Source organism: Mercenaria mercenaria, chromosome 16 (assembly GCF_021730395.1).
Source record: "Mercenaria mercenaria strain notata chromosome 16, MADL_Memer_1, whole genome shotgun sequence".
Classification (NCBI taxonomy): domain Eukaryota; kingdom Metazoa; phylum Mollusca; class Bivalvia; order Venerida; family Veneridae; genus Mercenaria; species Mercenaria mercenaria.
Window position 1 is genome coordinate 8,055,551 of NC_069376.1, and position 7,684 is coordinate 8,063,234.

General features: G+C 37.7%; 1 long non-coding RNA gene across 1 annotated transcript; it reads left to right on the forward strand.

Moving 5' to 3' along the window:
• Positions 1-1,708: 1,708 nt before the first annotated feature.
• Positions 1,709-5,040, forward strand: LOC128549452 (uncharacterized). The gene is made up of 2 exons (XR_008367661.1): positions 1,709-2,116; positions 4,912-5,040. It is a non-coding gene; the product is annotated as an uncharacterized LOC128549452 (long non-coding RNA).
• The last annotated feature ends 2,644 nt before the right edge of the window (positions 5,041-7,684 follow it).

A 7,684-nucleotide genomic window follows, 5' to 3' on the forward strand; every position in this document is an offset into this window, starting at 1 on the left:
GTATTGCTCATCCATCTGGCACCCCTGGCAAAAGTCCCTCTCATACAAAGTCGAAAAAGTGCAAAGATCAGCTGCACGGTTTATCTTTAACGACTATAACTATACAAGCAGTGTAACCCAGATGATTAACACCCTAAACTGGCAAACTTTAGAACAACGGCGCATACAATCTTCTCTCATCTATTTTTACAAAATCCGAACAAATCATGTATGCGCCGACCATAACCATCTAACTCCGACCAGAAACCTGAACTACCTAATTCCACAGTCCCGTACTCAATACCACATGAATTCCTTCTTCCCCCGTACAATCAGACTATGGAATGGCCTTCCCCAATATGTACAGTCCAGCCCCAGCCTCAACATATTTGCTGAGCGGCTGGTCACTGTACATCTGCAGTAATTTTTATTCTTTGCACCTAATGAGTTTTCTCATTTTTAACACTGCCCAGACAAGCGCCTTCCAGTCATAATCGTTAATGATTGTTGGAAGTATCATGTAGATGTAGATGTAGATAAACTATGCGATAAAACAGTTATAATATGTAGTGCTCGTGTGTTACCAGGATATATCAGAGCTAGGGGTACATCTCGTTATTTTTCTCTTCACATATCTGACTCGGCCTACCGGCCTCGACGATATGTGCAGAGAAAAATACCCTCGATGTACCCCTAGCTCTGATATATCCTGGTAACACACTCTCACACATACTATAACTATTACATCTAAGAAAATTTGTTGAAATTTTATTATCAAAGTTCTTGCATGTACTACTTAGCCTACATGTCATATCTTTGATAATGGAAGTTTAAATGTTTTAAATGTTTGTCAACGTCTACAATTATTAAAGCCAAGTTTTACCAGCTGACAGAGAACAGAAATTCGTAAGAATATTAGTTTTCAAGAAGGGACGTAACTGTAATGACTAACTTCCTGTTTATTTTATTTTTTTGTAACAAATTGACATTTTTACATTTTTGATACTGTACTTATGAAGTATGTTTAAAAATAATCTCCAATATGCATTTAAATTTCATCGCAATTATGTAGCTCTACTGTGTGCTGCAAATTCTGACTACTTTTCTACAAAATTTAGACCGAACAATGAAACAATGACGTCATACTCATTTGAAAACTGGGTCATGTGGGGACAGATGAGCGATTCTGAACCATCATGGTCCTCTTGTTTTTCAGGTGTACGGCCCTTCTTCGGACTTTGAAATTTTGTATCTTTATCAGAACATCGTGTCAACAACTCCTGTCCTCTTCTTTCTGGAGTTATAACACTGTTGTGAAATTTATATATTACTCTGCCAAGCACTTTAAGGGGACATGTGTTACACAGTTATGACATCATTTTACCACCACAAAACGAAGTTGTTTGTAGGGGTGGGGTGGGGTGGGGGGTTATATAGGAATGAGCTTGTCCGTTAGTCTGTCAGTCCGTTGGTTTTCATGGTTTCCGGACAGTAACTCATGAAAGGTTTAACAGATTTAAATAATGTTTGGTACACAGGTGTAGCATTATAAAATACATGGAAATTCAATTTTAAGGTCAGTTAGTCGAAGGTCAATGTCAAAATGACTCGGAACAGTTAAATGGTTTCTGGATGATAACTTGAGAATGCTTAGGCAAAGGATCATAAATTTTTATACACGCATGTAACATCATAAAATACAGGTCAAGATCAACGTTGAGGTTAGCAGGTCAAAGGTCAAGGTCACAATGACCAGGAACAGTTAAACACTTAGACATCAAGAATAGTTTAACTTAGTGTGCTCTGTACATTCACTGAGAAGGTTTGTGTGGGACTATTTATCGGCGTTAGTGATAGTTCTAGTTCATTAAGGAGTTAGCCTTTAAAGTTCAGTGTTTAAAGTGGAATTATATGCATTTTTTCAAGTTAAAATCCAGTTGAAATAGATGTTTGTGTAAAATAGGTGTAGAAAATTATAGCTTTTAACCCAATATACCAAACTCTTTCTGTTACCAGTACGAAATAATAACACTGCAAATATGACTTTTCTTATTTTGACAGGAGCAGTAGTTTTTAAGAGTATTCAAACTGCACTCAGGAGTTGCTTCCCTTCAACTTCAGAAATCTCTATCTATAGGTAAGGGATAAAATTGCGTAGAAGTTTGAAAAAAAAGAACTATTATTAGCTCACTTGTCACGAAGTGACAAGGTGAGCTATTGTGACCGCTTGATGTCCGTCGTCGTGCGTCAACAAGTTGTAAAAAAATCTTTACAAAGATTGACCCCACCCCATGGTGTTACTTAATTGTTCATAGAAAAATCTTATTTTTTTTCTAAAAATAAACCAGAAGGCCTAGAGCTTAGATATTTCATATGTAGCATTGCTTAGTGAACCTGTACAAAAAAATTTCAAATCATGAACCCCGGGGTCCAAATTGACCCTGCCCCAGGAGTCACTTGATTTTACACAGGAAAATCTTCAAACATTTTCTAAAAATAAACCAAAAGGCCTAGATCTTAGATATTTGGCCTGTAGCATTGCCCAGTAGACTTCTACAAAATGTATTCAAATCATGACCTCCGGGGTCAAATTGACCCCACCTCATGGGGTTACTTGATTGCACATAGAAAAATCTTCGAAATTTTCTAAAAATAAATTTTTAATTACTTCCTTTTTATGTATTTATAAATAGCTTCTTGTCCTTAAGTGCAATGATAACAGGTTAGCGATATAGGACCATTATGGCCTTCTTGTTTTGTTAGTCTGATTTCTTTATTTCTAAAGAATCCGCTCCAAATATTAATGTGGCATTGTCATTAATTTAGCACATCTAAATGCACAGCAACCGAAAATTGCTGTTATAAAACATTCACTAAAAACACACTGTGTACAGTAAGATGTGCATAATGTCGCTTTAATAAAATTTGACCAAGTCAGCTAGGATATGAATGAACTTTTATAGTAGTAAGCCTGTGTTGTAGTTGTGCATATTCTAGATGTTAAAGATTGGATAATTCTAAGCTATTTGAAGAACATATCACCCATTTTTGGCATCGTCATCAGCATCGTGATTAAGTGAAGTGTTTTTTTTTATTTTACCCATTAACAACTAATGAGAATATATTAAAACTTCACAAAATTGTTCAGTGTAGTGAACTGATACGCACTACAAATGTTTCACAAGTCTTTATTGGGATTTACAAAGTTAAGTTGCTCAGCAATATTTGGTTTAGTCTTTAATTTCTACCAGTATACGGTGTGAGCAATTGTGATCGATCACTGTCCGATCCGTCCGTCTATACTTTCTTTAAACAACATCTCTTCTGATACCTTTTGGTGGAGTTGATGAATATATGTGTGGTGGAAACTTAAAAAAATCTTCTAGTATGAATTGAAAATAATTTTAAGGAATATGGACCTTGTGTAACACTGTACAAAGATTGTTTAAATTATTTTGATTTGTCAAAAACAAAATGGCTGCCAGAAGGTGTAGCTATTTTTATACGCCCGTCTCTGAAAGAGCAGGGCGTATTATGTGAACACTTGTGGCAGTGGGCGCTCGTTGTCCAAAAGCATGTCTGCTCTCTAGGTCAAGCAGTTTTCATCCAATCCTCACCAAACTTGGTGACAATGTTTGTGGGCATAATAATTAAAAGTTCGATAACCAGCAAAATTGCTCCAGGCGCTCTTGAGTTATGGCCCTTGAATTACTCAACATATGCAGTTTTAGCCTGTCCACCCTCTAAGTCAAACAGTTTTCATCTTATCTTCATCAGACTTGCAGATAATGTTTGTCAGTATAATATCTCAGCCAAGTTCGATAACCAGCCAAATTGCCCTAGGCACTCTTGGATTATGGCCATCGAATTACTCAAAATCTACAAATTTAGCCTTATCTGCTAAGTCGATCAATTTTCGTCCGAACTTCACCAAACTTGCAGAAAATGTTTGTGGGCAAAAAACCTTGGTCAAGATCGATAATCAGCCAAATCACCCTTATGGCCCTTGAATTAGGCCAAATTTTATGATGGGTATATTTTGTGACAGTCAGTCTGCCACTCTTGTTCCCTATAGTTTATATTGGAAACGTAAAACATTCTTGTCAGAACAGCAGGTTCAATTTTAAAATAACAAATGATTCTTGGGTGACCCTTTAAGAAGACTGTACAAATTACTCTGTTTCATCAAAAAGCATTGCAGCTAGATGTGGTTATTTTACCCCTTATTTATGTATTGGAAACTTCTAAAAAATCTTCAGGTTTGATATAGAGGATATTTGTTTGTTTTGAGTGAATATTGAATATAACTCACAGAGAAGTGAGAAAAATTCAAAAATGAATTTTCTCGAGGTGAGATATATTCCATATTCACAAAAAAAAAAAAAAAAAAAAAAAACAGATTTTCTTTTTATTTGATGCCTAAATATGTTGAGATGTGCATTTTGCGTCAGATTTTAATCTCGGCGTGGGAAACAGACGCCCGTAAACAGACATTGCGTCACACGTGTTGTGATGTTGGAAAGATGCACACGACATACAGTTCCATTTTATTTTATTTTTTCGCTGCATAACGTTACGGAATTTTCATTAAGTAAAATAATTTGAATCGAGAAATATACTATAAAGAACAAAGTGCGACTACAATTTTCATTCTGTTTAAAGCAAATAATTTAAAATTCATACACAATGTACAAGTAGATCGGCATGTACTGCGAGTGATATGCAGTGAGTGATATGGATTGTATCTCACTGATAAAACACAGTATTTCCATCAGTTAGCATAAAATAAATTGTCATGTCACATAATTCCCTAATGTCTTACCCAACTTTTACCCCCACAAGCAAATAAACTCAGGTGAGCGATATAGAGCCATCATTGCCCACTTCTTTTGTATACATGCTGGAAAATAATTACACTTTCTTGTCTTTCAGGTCTGCACAGATTGATTGGTCAGTTCACAAACATTTTGTTAGAAAGTCTGCAAAGCCATCGACTTGAATACGTTGGTTATTTTCAATGTACCAACAATATAGAAATAAAATTTGTTTATAAATTTGAAAGGCTTTTTAGAATTTGTAACTTTGTAATTGTATCCACTGCCACGAGTGGTGGGGGGTAATAGGAATAGTCGCTGTCCGCCCGTAACAATTGTGTCCGCTCCATATAACTTAAACCCCTTGAAGGGCATCAAGCGTTTATTGAACGCAGCTCCTTGTTTATGTTTACATTATATTTCTTTTCATTTGTAAACAAGAAAAAATATTATAAATATTTTGAGGCATTTAACATTACCATTAGTTTCCCGGCCATTGTGTTCGCCAGACAGAACAACAACAACGTCAAATTGAGCCGTTCTATGTGAAAACCAACACTGTGCGTTTGCGACCAGCATGGATCCAGACCAGCCTGCGCATCCAAGTTTCCTAACAGTTTCTCTAATTGCAATAGGCTTTGAAAGCGAACAGTCTGGTCTTGATCCAGACCAGCCTGCGCATCCAAGTTTCTTAACAGTTTCTCTAATTGCAATAGGCTTTGAAAGCGACCAGTCTGGTCTTGATCCAGACCAGACTGCGCATCCAAGTTTCCTAACAGTTTCTCTAATTGCAATGGGCTTTGAAAGCGAACAGCATGGATCCAGACCAGACTGCGCATCCAAGTTTCCTAACAGTTTCTATAATTGCAATAGGCTTTGAAAGCGAACAGCATGGATCCAGACCAGACTGTGCTTCCAAGTTTCCTAACAGTTATTCTAATTGCAATAGGCTTTGAAAGCGAACAGCATGGATCATGACCAGACTGCGCATCCAAGTTTCCTAACAGTTTCTCTAATTGCAATAGGCTTTGAAAGCGAACAGCATGGATCATGACCAGCCTGAGCATCCAAGTTTCCTAACAGTTTCTCTAATTGCAATAGGCTTTGAAAGCGAACAATACGGATCATGACCAGCCTGCGCATCCAAGTTTCCTAACAAGTTTCTCTAATTGCAATAGGCTTTGAAAGCGATCAGCATGGATCATGACTAGATTGCTTCGATGCACATGCTGGTTTGGATCCATGCTGACCGCAAACGCACTGTTGGTTTTCTCATGGCGCGGCTCATATAAGGAATGTTCTCCCGGACTATGCGGATTTCCTCAAAACGGTGTTATCACTAAGCAGCAATAATAACTTTTGCGCCTTTCCTTTTGCTGTTCATTTGAAATTAATGTCATAATTTTCAATGGAAAAGAACAGGGAAAATGTAAATATTATGACTTGGCTGTGATGTATACGCACGATTCTTTTTATATTAAACTTATTTCTGCAATCTCTCAGAATACCGCTTGGAACAAATTCATTGATTTCGTCGTACATAAAGTAAAAATATACTTAACAACATCAATACTTCCACCTAGTACCGCCCACCCTTCCACTATCTAATACAGTGGCAGGGGATATTGCTGTCTGCCTTGTTCACAATACCATTGATGAGCTGACATGAGAAAGCATTTGATAAGGTTAACCATCTGAAACTTCTGTACAAACTTCATCAACATGGCGTTCAAGGCACCACGTTGCAATGGGTCAAGTCTTTCTTGATTGGCAGGCGCCAGTCTGTCCTTGTGAATGGTGAAACATCAGAAGAAGTTCCAGTAACGTCCGGAGTCCCACAGTGCTCCGTCCTAGGCCCCCTTTTATTCTTACTCTACATTAATGACCTGCCTGAAAATCTGATTTCACAGGTTCGTTTATTCGCCGATGACACTTCTGTCAATTAACTGTAAATAGTTCTGCCCAAGAAAACATCCTCCAGCAAGACTTAAATAGGTTACAGCTATGGGAAAGTAAGTGGGACATGGAGTTCAACCCATGGGTGCACTCTTATGAACATAACAAGGTAAAAAAACACTTTTAAATCAAAGTACACACTCCATGGCCAAGTCTTGGAAATAGTTCCTGATGCAAAGTACCTTGGGGTCACTATATCCTCATATATCTAAATTGGAATAAACACATCAATTTAGTCACGTCCAAAGCTACCCGAACACTAAACTTCATCAAGCGAAGTATCCCATGCAAGAACCCAAAAGTTCGAGAAGTAGCTTATAAAGCCCTAGTCAGGCCACAGCTAGAATATGCTAGCTGTGTTTGGAACCCTTACACCCAACAAAACATCAACCAGATCGAAATGATTCAGCGGAGGGCAGCGCGATGGGTTAATCATGACTACTCCCCTTACAGCAGTGTCACAAACGTGCTATGTCAGCTGAGATGGCGTACCTTTAAAGATAGTGATTCACGCCTCCTTATGTTCTACAAGATAGTGAATGGTTTGGTTGCTGTGCCACTCCACAAATGTCAGCCCCCATCCCGTCTAACAAGACATATGCATCCCAACTCCTTATATCCTCACTCCCTGTAATTACTATAAGTACTCTTTCTTTCTAGCCACCATAGTGCTTTGGAATTCCCTTACAGTACAACTTGTGCAAGCCCCCACCCTGAATCAGTTTAAGCAGGGTGTGACTAAACTAGTACACAATGCTTAGCATGATAGACCTGTTTTTTAAACTGCTTTTATCTGTAAATCATTCTTGTTTTTAACACTATCAACTGTATTTATACTGCAATACACACCGTGTATTACTTTTATCCTCCAATCCAATCTACTTTAAACTTCTAGTACAGGCGCGAAGCTGCACATAATACTCGCAAAGAGGAGT